Consider the following 19,907-nt stretch of genomic DNA (forward strand, 5'->3'; position numbering starts at 1 on the left):
TCCCCCTAAATGCATACTTTGAGATTTACACTTCCTGGCTTCTTCCTTTTGTTACTTCTGAGTGACAATGAAATGCAGCTTTTGTAGAAATTGAAAGGCAGCATGGGGGAAAATGCTTAAAGTTTTTTCTCTATTAAAAAAAACTTTAAAATTCTTATCCCAGGGCTTCCCTGGTGGCGCAGTGGTTGGGAGTCCGCCTGCTGATGCAGCGGACGCGGGTTCGTGCCCCGGTCCAGGAAGATCCCACATGCCGCGGAGCGGTTGGGCCCGTGAGCCATGGCCGATGAGCCTGCGCTTCCGGGAGCCTGTGCTCCGCAACGGGAGAGGCCACAACAGTGAGAGGCCTGCATACCACACAAAAAAAAAATTCTTATCCCACAGGGGAATGCCCTGGTGGTCTAGTGGTTAGGACTCGACGCTTTCACTGCTGTGGCCCGGGTTCAATCCCTGATCCGGGAACCAAGATCCCACGAGCCACGCAGCCCAAAAAAAAAAAAACATCACCGCGTCCGGCCCGCACAATTTAATAGACACTTCAGTTATAACTTTGGTTCATAGTTTCAAATTTTAATCATTTAAAACATGTCATTTGCCTCTTTTAAAATACCAAATTGTGACTATGCTATGTAAGTAATTTAGCCTGAATTTTTGCCACTCAATGGAATTCCATCATCAGTAAATTTTTCGTGCTTTTGTTTTCTACTCACAAATTTTTAAATGGATACACAATTGTCTGATAACTACACATACTATAGTTTCCTTGCCCATCATTTGTTCCTGAATATATACTTTCTTGTTCTCCACTGTTTTATAGAATCTGAGCACAAAACTTTACCTGTTTTTGGATAAATCCTAAGGGCAGAATGCTGATTGAAGACAATTTTTTTTCCAAAATACTGTCACCAGCAATATTTGAGTGTGTATTTGCCTGCTACTGATCTTTCCCTTTATGAATATTTTGCTAACTTACATTTTTTAAATTACTAGTAAATTGGAATTTGGGCATATGAATAAATGTATACTTTGACACAACTGCTTCCAACATTTTCCACAGTTTGAAGTTATTACTGTCTTTTAAATCCTTCCAGTTTCTTTATGCATATGCCAACTGATGAGAATATAGGTGCATTATTTTATTACACTCTCCCCCTTTTTTAATATAAAAGATAGCATACTATACTCACTGTTCTGCACCTATCTTTTTTTTTTTTTTTTTTTGCGGTACGCGGGCCTCTCACTGTTGTGGCCTCTCCAGTTGTGGAGCACAGGCTCTGGACGTGCAGGCTCAGCGGCCATGGCTCACGGGCCCAGCCGCTCCGCGGCATGTGGGATTTTCCCGGACTGGGGCATGAACCCATGTCCCCTGCATCAGCAGGCAGACTCTCAACCACTGCACCACCAGGGAAGCCCTGCACCTATCTTTTTTAACTTGGAGATCTTCTCATTCATATATCGATAACTGCTTTATCTTTTTAAATAGCTGTACTGTTTCCCATTGAATGGGTGTGTCCTACATTATTTGATTAGTCCCCTACCCATGGACATTTAGCTGGTTCCAATGGTCTTCTGTTGTTTCTGGTAGATAGCAGCAAGGTCCACAAGGCTCAAATCACTGCTCTCCTCCATCAGATGCTTCAGCAAATCTTCAAACTGTTCAGCATAAGAGGGTGGTTGGAATGAGACCGGCCTGGAGAAGTTCTTCACTGGACTTCATCAGCATTGGCAAGTCCTGCAGACCGGCTTGTTGCAGTAGTTGGGGATGGAAGAACTCCCCTGAGCTGTGAAGACTCCATAATGGCTGTTTAAAAGCACTTCCAAGGAAACAGTTTTTCTCTGGAAAAGAAAGAACAGCTGCTACACCTGGGCAGTTGTCAGAGCAAGAAATCATGAAATCCTTCTCTTTATTATCAAGCTTGCAAGAACGATTAAGAGCTAAGTGTAAGGCCAACTGGCCCGAGGCAGGGGAACGCAATCAGACTCACAGGTTGCATCAGACCGAAACTTTCCCGACCACCCAGTTCCAGAAACTGACCTGGAGACTTTCCAGACCACCCAGTTCCAGGAACTGACCTGGGGACTTTCCCCACTGCCCAGCCTTCCCGCCTTTCGAGGGACGGGACTAATGGTCCCAAGACTGATGCGACCGGCACCGGATATTGCCACGATACCCGAAAAGACCACCAAATACCCTGCGCCCTCCTGGATTCACCACACCCCTTTCCCTTCTTCCCCTATAAATTCTGCCCAAACCCTCGCCCAGGCGCGACTTCTCTGGCCCCTTTCTCTCGGACCAGTGAACCTCGCCCAGGAGCGTTCCCAAATAAAGCTTGTTTAAAAGCTCTCCTCCGACTAAGGAACTAGAGGTATGCTCTTAAAGAAACAATTATGGACAGATACAACTCATTGTACTCCCACATGTTTAGTAATTTCAAAAGACTTGTTTTTTTCTGCCTTCATCATAAAATAAACGGATTAAATTTGTCAAAACATTTATTGGTAGTATTAAGCAACTATAAGTAAAAGCATCTAGTTCATAGGGGGCACCAGACCATCACAGATAACCTTATTAATGTACTTATGTACTTAAATATCTATTTTACTATATTTATTATATTTCAGTATTTTTGCTTGTATTTGTGCTAATTACACGTGTTCATCTTTATATTTTTAAGTTATTTAAAGTTTTACTTTCAAATCTTTTTGCATTTGTTTATTTTTAAGAAAGTAATACCAAGACTGATTTTGCAACCTCAATTCCCTGGTGGCGCAGTGGTTGAGAGTCCGTCTGCCGATGCAGGGCACACGGGTTCGTGCCCCGGTCTGGGAAGATCCCACATGCCGCGGAGCCGCTGGGCCCGTGAGCCATGGCCGCTGAGCCTGCGCGTCCGGAGCCTGTGCTCCGCAATGGGAGAGGCCACAACAGTGAGAGGCCCGCGTACCGCAAAAAAAAAAAAAAAGTGAAGAAAGAAAATGAAGTGCCGGCCCTCTTGAAACTTCCCTTTTTGCCAGAAGGAAACATAAAACTATTACTCAATCAATTAATTCATTTCAACTACATTATATACTAACACCATAGGCAAAAGAAAAGTGGCTTCTGTCACCAGAAACTGGATTCTAAGACTTGACTGGATGTACAGTTCTAGAACTTTCAGAGTGCTATGGCCAGAAGTGTTAACCTAGAAGCTGGGTTATCCTTGTCTCTGAAGGCCCAGGAAGGAGTGAGGTCCTTTAGAAATAGAGAATAGGAGAACCAAAAACTAAACCTTAGGGACCTTCATATTTTAATGAAGATAAGAGAATAAGGAGCCTGAAAAGCACACTGGAATGGTATGCAACACAACAGCAGGACAACCAGGAGACAGTGGTGATGAGAGGATGTTTCAAGGAAGAAATACATTTAAAACATGATGTCTTATATTCAGGGAAAATGAGGGCTGGTTTGGCAGAGTTAATTCCACAGAATCCGGACTGGAATATACTGACTAAGGTTAAATAAGAGAAAAGGTTTTGGAGACAGAATGAATAGAAACTTCTTTTGAGAAGTTTATCTGTGAAAAGAAGAAGAGAACTAGGGTAGCGCCTGGAGAATAAAAGTGTGTGTTTATATTACTGGATATAATTTAAAAAATTTTTTACAAACATTTTTTGGGGACAGATTTCAAGAAATGTATGTAGTAGCACAAAGCACATAAAAATCAGTATTTTATTTTTTAAAATAACTGCTTACATAACAGCCTAAAATGTCAAGCATCATTGTTAAATCATTTCTAAATACTAGTAGGCTGGAATGCCTTTTCATATGCTTTGTTTGCTATTTTTAGTTCTTTTATTTGTGTTTCAGTTTATGACATTAACTAGTTTCGTACTGCCCTTGTGAATTGTCTTTATCCTTAAGTCTTAAAAGTACATATAAACCATTTATGCAGATGGTAGCTATATTCCTATGATGCAACTATTTGTCAATTTTATGTTTACAAATAATAGCTCATTTTCTTTATATTTTCTCCTAATGCCAGAATGTTGAACATGTAGAACCAATCCTCTCCTATTTTCATTCCTCTATTGATCGTATGGATTATCAATTCCCTTTTATGTTTTAAATCTTTCACATTTATTTTTTTATAGTACATTAGGATTTTTTTTTCATCTATAATACGAGATGAGAATCTAAATTGATTTCTGTTTAGGTTGCCAGGCATTTATCCTGTTACTATTTACTGAAACTTTTTTTCTTCCATATTAACGTCTAAGATAGCCTTTACTTAATTACTACAGATTATAAAACAATTTCTGGGATTTCTTTCTCTTTTTTTTTGCTGCACCAATGTGGCTTGCAGGATCTTAGTTCCCTGACCAGGGATTGAACCCGGGCCACAAGAGTGAAAGCTTGGAGTCCTAACCACTGGACCACCAGGTAACTCTCCTGGGATTTATTTTCTTTATTACTCTGATCACCTAACTCCTTACTGTCACTGTATTTATACTTTTGCTGCTTTATAATACAGTTCATTTTCTGGTAAAGCTATATATGTAAGAATTTTTCCTCTTCTACACTTTGATATTTTTGCTTGGTGATCTTTCTTAATTAACTTTTGAATTGTTCTACAGAAGTCAGCATTGGGTTTATAAAAATCATGAAATTTTGTGGACTCAAAAATAACCATACTTAAGAATCCGCCTGCCAATGCAGGGGACACGGGTTTGATCCCTGGTCCGGGAAGATCCCACATGCCGTGGACCAACTAAGCCCGTCCGTGCGCCACAACTACTGAGCCTGCGCTCTAGAGCCCGTGTGCCACAACTACTGAAGCCCATGTGCCTAGAACCTGTGCTCTGCAATAAGAGAAGCCACCGCAAGGAGAAGCCCACATACCACAATGAAGAGTAGCCCCCGCTCGCCGCAACTAGAGAAAGCCCGCACGCAGCAACGAAGACCCAATGCAGCCCAAAATAAATAAATAAATAAATAAATTTATTTTTAAAAAATAATAACCATATTGCAGTGGATATAAAATTCTGAGGAATTTTCTTCATCAGATGGAAAAATGAAACTGGATAGGAGAATTTCTCTTCCACAAAAATCTAAGGTAAAGAACAAACAATAGATTAAAATCATCAGAAAGTAAAAATGTAGCCACCAAAAAGAGAAGCTCAGGGAAAAAGAAAAAGAATAATTCTGCAAGTAAAAATAATTAGATTTTAAAAACTGCACAGAAATCCAACATATTGCTTAAAGAATCACTCATAACTCACAATGTACTATTTGAGGTTCTGCATGGAACCCTTATTCTGCTCGGAGGCAACTCAACTTCCCTGAGTCTCGGTTTTCTCAAATGGAAAATGGAATGAAAAATATTTGTAGAGCTGATGTAAATACATTTTAAAGCTCTTAGAGGGACTTCCCTGGCGGTCCAGTGGTTAAGACTCTGAGCTTCTACTGTAGTGGGCGCAGGTTGGATCCCAAGATCCCACATGCCGAGGCAGTGCAACCGAAAATAAAAAGCTCTTTAGAATGGCTCCTTCCTCGGGGTTAACCATAAGTGGTAACTCTTTTCTTCATTTTCTCCATATAAACCTAAATGAGAATATTACGTGTCTTTTTCTATAAACTGGTTTGAAACTGTAGCATCTCACTCTTGATAGCTGACTGACAAAGTCAACTGAATTGGTGAGAACCTAGAAGAGTGAAAGATAGGTATGATCATATCAAAGACATGTTTGATTTATATTCAGTCAGCACAATGGCTTAAATCAATATCTGAAATTGAAGGGAATCTCCTAGGCTGGAATGGGAAAAACATACTGTATTCTTTTGCTGATTCTGGCGCCTGGCACTTCTCCCTGCTTTCCTGGATCTATTCTTTGGCTTCCATTTCACAGTACTTTCCTTCTCCTTCAGGGCTGAAATTTCCAGGGAGCCCTCCTCCTTCACTCCCTTTCCTTGCACTGCCCTCTCCTACTTGCACAGCTACCTCCTGTTCTGTTGTGATTTCTGGTTTAAGTTTTCCCAGAGGAACACAAATAGAAAGTAAAAGTTGAATGATATTTTCAGATTTTATAGGAACACATATAAGAGAAGTCTTCCTTTTTTATGTTGAATACTTTTGAAACATGAGGCCCCACATAGTTCAAAGGAAGCAGAAAGCAGGGTCCAGTAACTGGGTGGGCTACAAAGGCCTCCCAGGAAAAGAAGCCCCTGCTGGTCAAGTGTAACAGGGCCAGAGACCAAGTCTGGCAGTCTTCTGGCCTGTGCAGATGTGCTCCTTTTAGGGAATTTTCCTCCAGAGCTGATCAGAGGTTCTTTCCTGACAGGAACTGACCCTAATATTGGAATAAGCCTCTTGCCATAGTCTTTGTTACGAAGAGAACAAGTCTTCAACTTCAGTCAGGGCATGGCTCCTTTGATCTAGGAGCAGGTATGGTGAGAGAAAAAGGAGCCAAAAGGAGGTTCCTTCCTCCAACCTGCTGGGCAGACCCAGGGCTCCTGATTAATGATCTGATCCACATACTGACACTGGGAGGTGGGTAGGCCCTGAAAATCTCAGGGTAAAAACCACAACAGTATATCTGAGTACAATCTCATATTTGAGGGTGCACTAAATTTCTCTATTAACAGTAAATTCCCAGTTTCACAAATTCATTTTTTATAACGGATCTTTTAACTTTATCATTAGAAAAATACGTTCATTGTAACTTTGCATAAGGACTGCAACAGCCCCTTCTACCCCTGACACAGTAGTAAAAGGTCGCAGTCCTGCTCCATGCCAGCCTCCAAATCCCTTTTTATCACTGGATGCCACAATACTCAAGGATCATTTTACACTTCCCAAGTCCATCTTTCCCTCTTCCGTCACCCACGTTTCAAAGACTAACTCCATGGCCAAGGTTGCAAAGCTCCTTGGAAGAAACCCTCAAGCAGATTAGGGAAAAGAAATTCAGTCCCCAGCCTGGATAGCTCTTTCCCTTCACCCTCACCTGTGGCAAAGGAAGGCCAGATGACCATGAGAGGGGCCTGCTCTAATTCTTCTCATAGGCTTGCAGAATTAGTCCCTCAGAGTGGGAAGGATCGCAAACAGGACAAGAATCTATAATCTACTCAGGATGGAGAATACCCTAGGAGACTCTTAGAAGGACAGTATTAAAGAGGGCATGCAGGAATTTGGGTCCTTCCACATTACAGATTAGTTACCTTGCCCAGGACAGGGAATTAGCAGAGATCCCTGCGAGCAAGTCTCCCCAGTTCGTGCTACAGGTTCCATGAAAGAATAACTTTAAAAACCGGATGAAATGTTTGTGTCAGATGCTTCATCCACAGAAAACTGGGAAGGTACAGGAAGATCCACAGCACAAATCCATAGTGATGTCAGCCTCTGTTGACAGCCTAAACCTACTAGAAATTAGAGCAGTGTTTATGGATAAAGTGGGTAGTGAAACTCAAAAGAACAAGTCAGATACTGGTCAGATCCTAGAGAAGAAACTGAGGCTTATGCATGAATTAAGGAGACAAAAGACAGTCCACCCATGGAGGAACGCAAGGACCAACAGAGTCCAAAGATAGAAATTCCTGTGATGGCAGGGCCCCTCCTCCCCCAAAGAAAGGTAAGGGCTGAGTGTCACATCCTGCAGCCTTCAAGCAGGTGTGAGGGCCCAAGTACACTGACCATCCATGCCATTTGTTCTACCCAAACTTCACTACATGCTTTCCAAGAGGTACACACCTTTACCTTTGCTGCCTAAAAACTTCCACATGTCTAAGAAACTGGATTCTTCTTGTACTGAAGGTAGACTCATGAACTGTTTTTGCCTTTTGGCTGATTCCCTGCATACTGGTTATATTTAACCTTAAATACACTTGCTACATGCTGGCTGTCTTCTGCCAACCTGCAATGTTTCAAGTACACAATACAAAAAAATGAGGAAAACTGCTACAAAAATTTAATACTGTTTGTCATAGAAAGACTAGTCCAGTGAGCTTCCATGCTACCCAATGAAAAGACAAGTGATCTTGGATTAGACCAGTGGAAAGAGTGCTACACTTTATAAGCCCATAAATTGAATCATATACACCTTATACATGTATTTCTTTTGTATACTTTTCAAAAGATTCTGTTTTTAATAAGTTAAAATGTGTCCCATTGTAGCCACTTAAGGTAGTGCCAGTGGTGCCTATATTATCTGTCAGTTGAAGACACGAGCAGCCCCACAAACTTGACAGGGACCAAAGGCAAAAAAAAAGGGTGTATTCAGAAACGGTTGTCTAAGTAGACCAGAACAATCAATCAGAAGAGAAACCCCACCTGGTCTTCTGCCCTATATATCTGATCATTATGTTATTGTGCCCTTACTGTCTAATGATATAAACTAACTTTTCATCAGAGAAAGAGAAATACTTCATTTTTTACTCCAAGGAGTAGCTGATCCAAATGGTCCATCTGGGAAGAGTGGAAAGGCTAAAAAATTTTTAAAAAATAGCTTAATTTCTTAGCAGAGCCATATGAGCAGGGTTCATTCATTATTTTTAATGTCTGGGGGGTTAAAATAGAAGATCTCATATATTATGCTATTGTAGGTCACATACCTGGGAAAGCAGACTCTGAGACAGAGATAAGCATGCAAGGAGTTTACTGGAGAATGCGTGGATCAGTCATTGTGGCAAAGAGAATTTGAGCGGAAGTTGAGCTTGCAGTGCAGTCATAGCAGGGCTTTAGCCAATCCCAAGGGAGCTCTGACTCTGGGATGACCCTGTGGAGGTAGAGAGAAGGGGCCAGGCCTTTATATCCCCACATTGACAGGTAATTGGATGCAGCCTGACCCAGGAGGGGGAAATAACTTTGGGCTAAATGAGTCACTTTAGCCAAGAGCAGTTTCCAGAGAAGACCTGCATGCTGTCAGCATGAAGCTCTATCAGCAGCTAAAGGGAGTAAGTTCTCAGGTCTTACAGGGAGCTGTGAACGGTGCATCAGATGTCTATTATAAATGTCTTTTTGAAAAAGAAGTTTTGGGCTTTTTTTTTGTTTGTTTGCTTTGTTGTTTTCTCTCTTCCTTTTTCTTCTTTTGTATGGTCATACTCAAACTTTCAGCTGGGTCCATAATTTGCAAAAATGTCTAACAAGAGTGTGATGGACAAAGTATACTCTGAAAACAGTGGCCCTCTGATGTTTATTATAAGCAGTTTATGGATGTGATATTTGTTGTCTCTACCTGAGGGCGTTATAATAGCAGATGGGGTAACTGGATTGGGCACCTTCCCTGTGAATGGGAAAGATGTAGATACTGGGAAACCAAGGATGGAATGTAGGAGGACACATTATCTGTCTTCACAGCCCTTCCCTAAGAACTGCCCTCCAGCCCTGATATCTGGACCTGGAAGCTATGAATGATAAAACCAGTGTGAGCCAATCAGAAAGCTAATCTTAAGAATCTGACTAAAGAAAGCCAGAACCTGAGACTCAGGAGCTGAGTCACATGAATGAGAATGTTCTAAGGTTGCTGGAGTTTATACAGTTCTTACCTCTTCTCAGGCTTTATTGTTTAACTTCTACTTGAATTCTGTGAGCTATCACAGTATTCCTGGAATAATCACCTTGCAGCTCATATCAGTGCAGACTGTCACATCTTCTTAGAAGTATGTGTGTACTTTTTGAGGACATCATGATGTCCCTTTAATAATAAAAAGATACAATTTTAAAATGTTTTATCATAGATTATCCATTTAAAATTTTCTATTACAAATGTATACTGTATAATATGCACAGTATTTTCTAACTGTAATACCTAGGTATATTATCAATAAAATAAATACATTGGAGGTGTGTGCTCAACATTTTTTCCAAGCGGGGTGGAAGGTGAAATATCGAGGGCTTATATCTCCATAATCCTGGTGACTCCACTTAAGAATATGGGTGGACAGTCTCTGGGATTCCACATATTTGTTGAAAGTTGAGTTTTGTTTGGGCCACAGGAACAGCAAGTCACCCCTTCTAGAACCTGGGTTCACTGATAGCCCCTGCCCTGATCACCCTATGTCTCACTTCTAATTCTCCTCTCATCCTATTACATTATCTGCCTGGGTAAGTAGCTAATCTATCACCAGCATGAGTACAGTAAGATCTCAGGTTCCCCTGAGGAGTCTCAGGGTTCAAGTAGCCTCTAAATATTCAGTGCCGAGTCAAGGCCAGTCTAGGACTTCATACAGGTTTAGCGCCAACCACCTGCAAAGGGGTGAGCAGGACCCACTGGAGGGAAGGGACTCTAACTTATACAACCCACCCAGCCTCAGTTATCTCCTGCCGTCTATGAAATAGAGAAGAAAATAATGGTCCCCAATCTGTCTTGTGCTCACATCTGACTCGGCTCCTTACCAGCTGTGGCCCTTGAGCAAGTCCCCTCCCTTCTTGACCCTCATGCCTCTCCACACCTTTCTGAGCTACAAGAAAGTGGATAAAACTCAAAGAATACTGTGAAACCACCTGCAAAGCGCTATGTGGAAGCGAGTACTATGCTTCACCCCCTATAACTGATCTGCATTTGAATGCTTCCCAGGGAGTCTGTATCCCCTGGCCTGGGCCACGATGCCAGGTCCCTGGATGTCCTTAACTCTGCCCTAGGCTTTGTCTATGGGGGGAGGGGGGGTGACACTTCCAATTAGCCCGATATTGCTCTTCAATAATCTCCTTAGAGGAAACTTTCCCTCCCAAAGATGTTTTATTACATTTAGAGAACATCAGTTAGCTCCTATATCACATCCTCTGGTAAGCATGGTCTCTGTTTCTCGTCAGCAAGGATAATTATTATTCCCCCATATATGCTTGTTTTTTTCCTAAAGGAGAATGGTGCCATCTGTCTCTGTTGTGTTCAGGGGGAAATAGAATATGCTATGAGCTTGGATTTAGGGAAAGGAAGGGGTCCCTTCAGCTTTTATTGAGAGCGGGCTTTGGCTTATAAAATGAGACAAAGGTTAGGGAGAGAAGTTGATGACACACCACCATCCTGGTTTCCTTCATTTGTATTTGTGAAGATAGCCCACTTTAAAAATTCATTACTTTTTCCATAATACTCTTATTAGAAAAACAAGTAACTACTCAGCAATCATTCAATGCTTATAAAAGTGAGAAACTGTAACAAAGACCACAGCACAGTATCTGGACCCATCAGTCCTCTCCTTTGCTTCCTCATTACCCTGAGCATTATATAGTAATGGCATGGAGTGAATCAGGTTATACATGCCTCACGGGGCCAAAGATTCCCCACTGAGCGTCTAGGAATAGTAAGAGAAAATAAACTTCACAAATCCCCAAAGTGGAACTCAAGATTTTGGAGCAGTGAGCCCCTGAGTTCAGAAGTGTGAGGAAAAAAAAAAAATCTATGACCATGAATCTATGGTGGGCCATAGATTCCATCTGCACCAAAGATCCGACACCCTTCCTGATGAAAGCTGCAGTGCTGGGCGCCCTTACTCCCTTCTCAACCTTAAGGAAAACATACAGCTGATCACACCACAACTCCTCTCCTCTCCCCATGTGACCTGCGCTGGATGGAATGTAGGAGGACATGCCAGTAGGGGACACAGAACCCCTGGCTCTGTGTTTTGGGAAGTGGTGTTGGCAGGGATTGGAGCTCTCAGCAAGGCTGCCGTGGGTGTTGGCTCATCTCCCTGCTCCTGTGAAAAGTGTTCACAGATTACCTGCCTTTCTTTCCTACCTCCACCCCAGAGGGGCGGTAGGAAGCCCTGAGTGGGTGGTACAAGGGCACGGATGTGTGTAGTCACCACAACTCTCTGACTGTGGGGCACTGTGGACCCAGGGTCTGGTGGTGCTGCTAAAGCAAGGTGAGTCCTCTGCTCTTGCCCCTCCCGACAGGAGGTGGCTAAAGGGAAGGGAGAGCTGTGAAAGGCCTCAGCAGAGCTGGAGGGGAAGGAGAATACACTGTGTCCAGGCTTGGGGAGGAAATCTCCATGTACGTTCAAGTAACACTCCCATCACTCTCTAGCCACTGGAGGGGAACTGGATTCAAAGCTAGGGACCTGAAAATGGACCCGTGAGCTGGGTCACCCCACCTTCTGCCCTCCAGGCAGTCCAGCTCTGAAGGGGTTCAGAAACAGGATAAGTTCCCTCTTAAAAGTGGCTTTTGCAGATATTAGAAAAGTATCCATTGCACAGTGGATGCAGAACTGGGTGGAGGACAGGGATGTTGCTGTGCTTGGATACTGATATGGACATGCTAAGGCCTAATACTACGGTAGGTGCTACTTAAACATCTGCTATAGCTGTGATATTCATCTGTTTTGAAACAAACGTTGAACTAAAAATAAATAAATTCTCCCTGCTGGCTGGTGACCCTGCACAGGGATTTAACTCCTCACTGAGACTGCATGTGGCCTGACTCAATGACATCAGTGCAAGGCATGTGGGTCAAATGGCCCTCCATGATGGGAATGTTCACAGTGTGGCCACACAGGGCCTGCGGAAGAATGAGGAGACAATGAGGAAAAGGTCAGGATTGAATGTGTGGAAAGGAGGGAAACTAACAGAGGGGAAAGAATGACCCAGTGGGTGGGAAGGCACAGGAGTGTCTATCACTAATCACTAATCAAGCTACTGCCACTCCCTGCCTCACTCCCCAACTACTTGACTCGAGCGCCACCTGCTGGTGACTTACTAGAACACTGACAGTAAGATGGACTTGGTGCCATCCTGGCAAGAGTGTGTGTATGTGTGTCCCTGGGACAAGTGGTGGAGAGGGAGAGCTTGTCTTTGAGCACAAAAACAATGATGCCTTCAGGGATGTTCTGAGGCCTGCCAAACTCCTTTTTGGCCTTCCTTACAGCCATTCTTTCTGACATTGTGCAGGATCTTGTACTCAATGCAAACAGGTGGCCTATCAGGGTTGAGGTGTCCTCTGTGGTCGTTAGTTATATGCTTGTTACAGTCATGGGATATCTTCTTCAGGATACACAAAGCGCATGCACCACAGGTGGTTCTGCAATTTATGACCATGGTGCAGTTTTTCTGGGCTCACTTTGGACCACTACTCAGCCCATTGAAGCCAAGGTGGCAAAACATTCTAAAGACTTTCCGTATCCCTCCACATCCAAATGGTTTTGGTTAACGCCATTAAAGGGCAGAGTGGGGCTTCCCTCGTGGCGCTTCCCTCGTGGTGCAGTAGTTAAGAATCTGCCTGCCGATGCAGGGAACACGGGTTCAAGTCCTGGTCCAGGAAGATCCCATGTGCTGCAGAGCAACTAATCCCGTGTGCCACAACTACTGAGCCTGCACTCTAGAGCCCGCGAGCCACAACTACTGAGCCCTCATGCCACAACTACTGAAGCGCATGTAACTAGAGCCTGTGCTCCGCAACAAGAGAAGCCACCACAATGAGAAGCCCACGCACCACCGCAACGAAGAGTAGCTCCAGCTCTCCACAACTAGAGAAAGCCCACGCGCAGCAACAAAGACCCAACACAGCCAGAAATAAATAAATTTTAAAAATAAATAAATAAAGGCCAGAGTGGAGTGATGGCTGAAAAAGAAGAGCCACAAAGAAGTGGAGTCACGCAAAAGGAGGAGTCCCCATGAAATAGAGAAAGGAGCCACTGAGCCACCTGTTATGCCATTTGCACCTGGAGGAGAGAGGAGGTTGGGGTCAATGTAGCCACACCAGTTTTTCAGCTGCCTTGGCTCCCATATCCAGGCCCTGAGAATCAACCTTTATCTCCTACAGATAAGTCCACACTTACAGAGCAAGTAAAGGCCTGGGGAAAATTACTATCTGCTTTTTATTATATAATTATTAACACTGCTCACTCATTTAAAAAATGTGATTCTCCTAACTTGAAGTTCAGATAGGATGAGTAACCACACAAGTAGAAAATCCAGGACCAGAGAACTCTATTTCTGTAGAGTTAGAAGGTGACTCTAAAGACTGTGACCTTCCTTATGCTCCCATAGACAAAGACTACTCATCCAGAGAGGTAGTGGCTCAGAAGTGCCAATGACTGGCCATGGGTCATATGACAAGTTACACCTGATTCACAGATCTTCGCTTTTTACTAGGAGCTGCTCTGCACTCTGAAGTAATAAAGCAATACAGTCTAGCATTCCACCCTCTGACCTCCACCTTCAGTTTCCAAATTGTCCTCCACTGGCCAATTTGTCAAGGAATTACAGTTCATTGGTCCTGACGGTTTCTCCTTCTCCATCAACAGCCTCCGGTCTGTGTTGTCTCTCTCTCTCTCTCTCTATAGACGTTATGGGCTGAATTGTATCCTCCGCACAAATTCATATACGAAAGTCCTGACCACCAGTACCTAAAAATGCAATGGTATTTGGAGGTAAGGTCTTGAAAGAGGTGATTAAGTTAAAATGAGCCCCTTACGGTGCGGTCCTAATCCAGTATGACTGGTGTCTTTTTTAGTTTTTGCCGTGTCGTGGCATGGGGAACCTTAGTTCCCTGACCAGGGATCGAACCCATGTCCCCTGCAGTGGAAGCATGGAGTCTTAACCGCTGTATCACAAGGGAAGTCCCAATGGTGTCCTTATAAAAGGAAGAGATACCAGGATGGGCACACATGGAGAAAGGCCATGTGAGGACACAGCAAGAAGGCAGCCATCTGCAAGGCAAGAAGAGAGGCCTCAGGAGAAACCAAATCTGCCTACACCTTGATCTTGGACTTTTAGCCTCCAGAACTATGAGAAAATAAATTTCTGTTGTTTAAGCCACCCAATCTGCAGCATTTTGTTAGGGCAGTTCTAGCAAACTAACAGAGTGGTCTTCATGGTTCATCAGCTAAGCAACATTCTAAACACCCTCACGTCATTCTTGTTTCATCATTCCTGTCCGGCTAAAGTCCAAACTCTCTGCCTCTTCCACACCTGACCTCTGGTAAGTGGTGGAGACCCACTAGATAAAATTACACAAACGAGTATATTGTGCTACCGTAGTTCTATGGTCTACAACTAATGGGCATCTCCAATACTGCATGGAATTCATACTTTCATTCATCCTATATATTTGGTAAGTTCCTTCTATGTGCACTTAGGATACATAAGTGAACAAAGGTGACAAAGCTCCCTGTTTTTCGGAACTTATATCACTGGTTCCACTGTCAAGTCTCTTATGCTTAACGAAACGATTTCAAACATTCTCCACTTTGACAAACTTCTGTCCCCCAACCTCAGCAGATGTGCTGGATGCCACTTCACAGAGGACGTAAAAGCCATTAGAAGAGAACTTTTTGTTACCAAACTCTAAAACATTTGCCACCCTTCCTCCTTCCTTCCTGTTATAGTGAAAAAAGTTTCCCAGGGGATAATCCTTCTTGGACTTTTAACAGTTGGGAAAGGTGCCTTTACTTCCCCAGGCATACATTTTAGTCTATGTTGTGACTTTTGGCTTAATTATCTATTTTCTTCCAGAACAGGTATTCGCTGCTCTATCACTAGCCTTAGGGGCTTAGGATTTAGTTGGTACTCAAGAGCCATTTGGGAAATGAATGAGAAATGAGAGAGCTAGCTGGAGAGAGGGCACCCACAGCATGTCCTAGGACAGAGCCACCAGAAAGGACAGGAGTCTGAGGGATGCCCCCCTTACGCTGTCTATTGGGAGCCACCATAGGTTTCACCTCAGGAAACTTGCTCTGCCCCTGTGGCTTCTGGAAGACAAGAGCTGGAGATTTAGCCTCACATATGAGGTTCTAGCACAGCTTTCTGGACATGTTGGGAACCCTGCAGTGCCCCTGCCAAAGGGACTCTTCTGTCAGCTCCTCTATCAGTGTTCAGCGGGCAGGGCTCAGCTCTGGGGGCCTCTGAGGCTGCTCCAGCCAGGAGAAGCTTGGAACCTCAGATCCCCTAGGCACAGCCTCAGCCTCAGAATGTCTTCCAAGGGCTGCTTGTGGTCTGGGCCTGCTGGAGTCAGGACCTCCCTTCTCTGCTTCAGCTCCATGAAGATAACAGTGGTAGTAACAATTATGATGTTTAATACAGAAAACTGCATATTTAATCCCCAAATCTCATCTACTAACTGGAGAATATTCATATATTTTAATAACATAGTCATGAAGAACAGAACAAACAGGTAAGCACTTTATACAAATTTAAGGCCTGGCCTTGTTAGAGTTCCCACATGGACTTGGCAAATAACACTGTCCAGAGCCCCCCAGAGTCCCAGTGCCTTAGAAATATCAAGACTGCCTCAGTGAGACCTCAAAGTGGCCCCTTTCCACTAAAGTTGAGGGGTTGGAATCTCAAACTCTCTACAGGACCAATGTTCTTTTTGGATATGCTTTTATATAATTATATCAAAGACATCACTGTACAGTTTATTTCTATATAATATTTATCATGGAAATCTTTCCAGGGAAGTTCACATAGACTGACCTAATTTTGTATTTGGGGTGTGACATAGTTTAACTGACTACTTGACAATTTTTTCAGGTGTTTTTAAACTTAAGGATCAGAGAAGTTAGCACCTCCCAAATGGGAACTCCTGGACAAAGGGTTGTCTGCAGAAATGTGAAGGAGCAGAGCCCAGGCTACGTTGCACACCTGAAGCTCTCTCTGGAGCACCTGAATCTTAGCAAGTTGTTTGGCAGATCATAGCTACTCTGTGAAATGTATAAATAAATGATATAAATAATCGCGACTCTCATTTCACTTAGTTTCAGACTACCTCTGGTGATAGTGTTTAAGGTACAGGTAAAACAATGTTATAAAGACAAAGATAACTTGTAAAAAAAACAATAAAGTGAGGGATGGGGAAAGAGATGTTCCCTGATTTTCAGCCATAATTTTCACCCAAGGAAAATCACAACACTTCATTTCAAAAACTCTTTCCAGTGTAGGGATTAGATTTAGGCAAGCTAGACTTGCCTCAGATACAAATAGAGAAGGGGTGCCAAGTGATTTAGTAATATGGAAAAGTAATATATTATTGCAATGTTTTAAAAAAATTAGAATTAATGATAAAAAACCCTTGATGAACATATAAAAATTATACATGAAGACAAAATCTGGCACCACAATTACAAAAGCTTAAGAGTTGTACAAGTTGGGGAGGGAGGAGGGCTTCTAGCACAAAGTTAAAGTTTGACAAAGTCCATGCATTCTATACATTTCTGACCAAAGAAACCTAAATGTACTTACTTGCTAGATATCTGGACACCTTTCAGACAACGCTGCTAAAACAGGGTGTGATGTGTTTACCTGTGATACTGAAGCTTTTATAGTGAAAAGTTTTGGTCACTTTTCAGTCTCAATACATACAGAAGCACTTGATGAAAATTTTGACTCTGTCAAAAGAGAAAGAGGTAGCCCCATAAAAATGTGCCAACAAGGTGGTTATCATTGTTGTCAATCAAAGAAGAAATATCAAAATATTGGCCTGCCACAGAATCTTATTTTCAAACTGTGGGACAGGAAGAATATCCCCTATAATTTGGAAATGCATTAGGGATGAGATGGAGAAAACAATTAATATAAATCAGAAATTTATATGCTGTTTCTCAATAACTGTTTCAGTAAGCTAAAATTAAATTAAGATGGTAATTCTCTCAATTGAAAATGAGATAAGAAGTAATTCTGACAAAATTATTGTTGAATTTGCTTTCAAAAGCCCAGTACATTTTAACAAATTGTGGTTTTGGTATAAGTAAAATGTTTACAGCTACAATAATCTGAATTTTAATACATCCACTTTTCAATACTTTTAAACTACTATAACGTTGTATAAGAAATGAACCATTAAAATTTAATAAAATCATTGTAATAAAATTCGTGTCCAGATTGTAGATGCGTTTCTCCTTTCCCTGAATTCGACTTTCTTCCCAGAAACAGTCCTGAAATCTGAACACATACCACGACATGCTCTGATTTCGAGCCGTCAATCCCTGCATAAATGGGCACCGGCGTCAACCGGTCTGGCTAAAAGCTCCTACCAGGAAGGGAAGGATGGACGCAGAGGCAGGTGCAGAAAATGAAGACTGCGAAGCCGCGGCAAACCTCCCCTCCGCAGTCAGGCCCGAAAAGGAAGTTTCCTCTCTGCTCTCGCGGCCCCACGCGCTCCCTGGGCCCCGGCGGCACCTTTCCTGGGCCGGGGCTCCTGCTGACGGCGACGCCCGGGTTCTTCCCGTGGGCGCTGCGCGGGAGTTCGCGGAACTGGACCCGGAGGCGGGTCCCGCTGGGTGGGCGGTGCCCGTCGGTCCGTTGGGGCGAGTTCGGGCGCCCCCTCCCGGCCGCTGGGGCGCAGCGAAGGTAGCTTTGAGGGCTTTGCCTCGCGGAGGACCTGAGCTCCCTTTCACGGTGGTCCAGGTGAAGTGAATTTCTGGACTCCTGATGTCGCTGCTGATGGCCGTGGGGATGCTCGGCTCCATCCCTCACATTTTACGCGTTAGTATACATCGTCTTATAGTCTTCCAATCATTTCCCACATCCATGTAAGTTGGTAGCGTTGAGTATTTGTTGCCTGAATCCACCAGAGCTTTGGTGGTGTCTACAGAGGACTCCCTGAAATGTTTGTAATCCAATCTGGTGCAGGGGTCAAAACTCTCAAGGGTCTTGTCTAGCACGCAGCTCATAAATTTATGGTGAGAATTAACTGAACAATCTATATGAATCATCTTGGACAATTAAATATGATTATTTTATAATTATTAGAATTATTAATTTTGTTGATCACATTTAGGCTCTCAGAAATAATTACCAGTTGATAGTTTTACTTTGCTTATTATGTAAAATAATCAGGATACTTTGCAATTTGTTCAACTCATCTAGAAATTTGTAGGTGGACAAAAATTAATGGAAATATAGGGAATTTGTAACAGCGAGGTATGAGACAACAAAGGAATATCAATATGTTACGAGAAAAGTATAGGGCTTTCCAGAAAATAAGGGATGGTTCAACACATGCAGTTTGCACAGGTGTCTATGGTGTGGATAGGGAAGTGGAGTTTGGAATCTGACATATTAGGTTTTGAAACCTGGATTTGCCATTTACTTATCAGATTGTTTTATTCACATAAAGCCTTAGCAGGTGGCTCTTTGGAAATGAGAATATTAACACTCAACTATGTTGGAAAGATTAAGTGAGTCCCTTATAAGGGCTACGGAATTTGTAGTTGCTGTCATCATCATTTTTGAAAAAGACTAAAAGTCTGTGTAATTTGTCTGGTAGGTCCTTGGTAATCATGTTCACAGTAGCATTGTAACATTTAATTAGTAATCAATTCAGGATTAATGTGTCCTAAAGAGTGAGGGCAGCATCAAGGGAAGTTTACTTACTGCTCTCGCGGCCCCACTCGCTCCCTGCGCCCCGGCGGCGCCTCGCCCGGGCCTGGGCTCCTGCCCACGGCAACGGCCGTGTTCTCCCCGTGCATGCAGCGCCCGAGTCCGCGGTACTGGACCCGGAGGCGGGTCCCACTGGGTGGGCGGTGTCGGTCGGTCCCTTACGGCGAGTTCGGGCGCCGTTCCTGGCCGCTGCGGCGCAGGGAAAGGAGCTTTGCGCGTTGTTGAGCTGTAGCCCTGGCGCTGTTTCACTGAAACGCTGAATTTGCAGATTCCTGGTCTCTCAGAGGATGGCAGTGGTGATGATCAGCTCCGTCCATCACATTTTACACGGCTGGAGAACATCATCCTCGGTGTCATCAGTGAAGAGGTTGGCAGGCCTCTGGTGAGCTTGGTGATGCTGCAGATGTCTGGCTGTGGTGGCCTTTATCCAGCTGTGCTGAAAATCTTCCCGCAAATTAGATTCTTAATTAGGCCAGAATTGTCATGTTCTGTACTTATCTCAATTTTGTTTCCTCACTTTAAAAAAAATTCTCTTCTATTTTGGGCATCAGAGAATGTCACATCTTCAATGCTTTTTTTGTATTATTACAGTGGAAATTAAATATATTCATGGAAAATGACAGAAGACTC

At 43.2% G+C, this 19,907-nt stretch overlaps 1 long non-coding RNA gene across 1 annotated transcript; it reads right to left on the reverse strand.

The window, feature by feature from the left end:
- Nucleotides 1–4,955: 4,955 nt before the first annotated feature.
- On the reverse strand, nt 4,956–18,148 carry LOC116755470. Its single transcript, XR_004350387.1, has 5 exons — nt 17,930–18,148; nt 17,139–17,284; nt 9,512–9,660; nt 8,579–8,742; nt 4,956–5,082 (listed from the first exon to the last, which is right to left on the reverse strand). It is a non-coding gene; the product is annotated as an uncharacterized LOC116755470 (long non-coding RNA).
- Between the last annotated feature and the right edge of the window lie 1,759 nt (nt 18,149–19,907).

This window comes from Phocoena sinus, chromosome 6 (genome assembly GCF_008692025.1).
Source record: "Phocoena sinus isolate mPhoSin1 chromosome 6, mPhoSin1.pri, whole genome shotgun sequence".
In the NCBI taxonomy this organism is placed as follows: Eukaryota; Metazoa; Chordata; class Mammalia; order Artiodactyla; family Phocoenidae; genus Phocoena; species Phocoena sinus.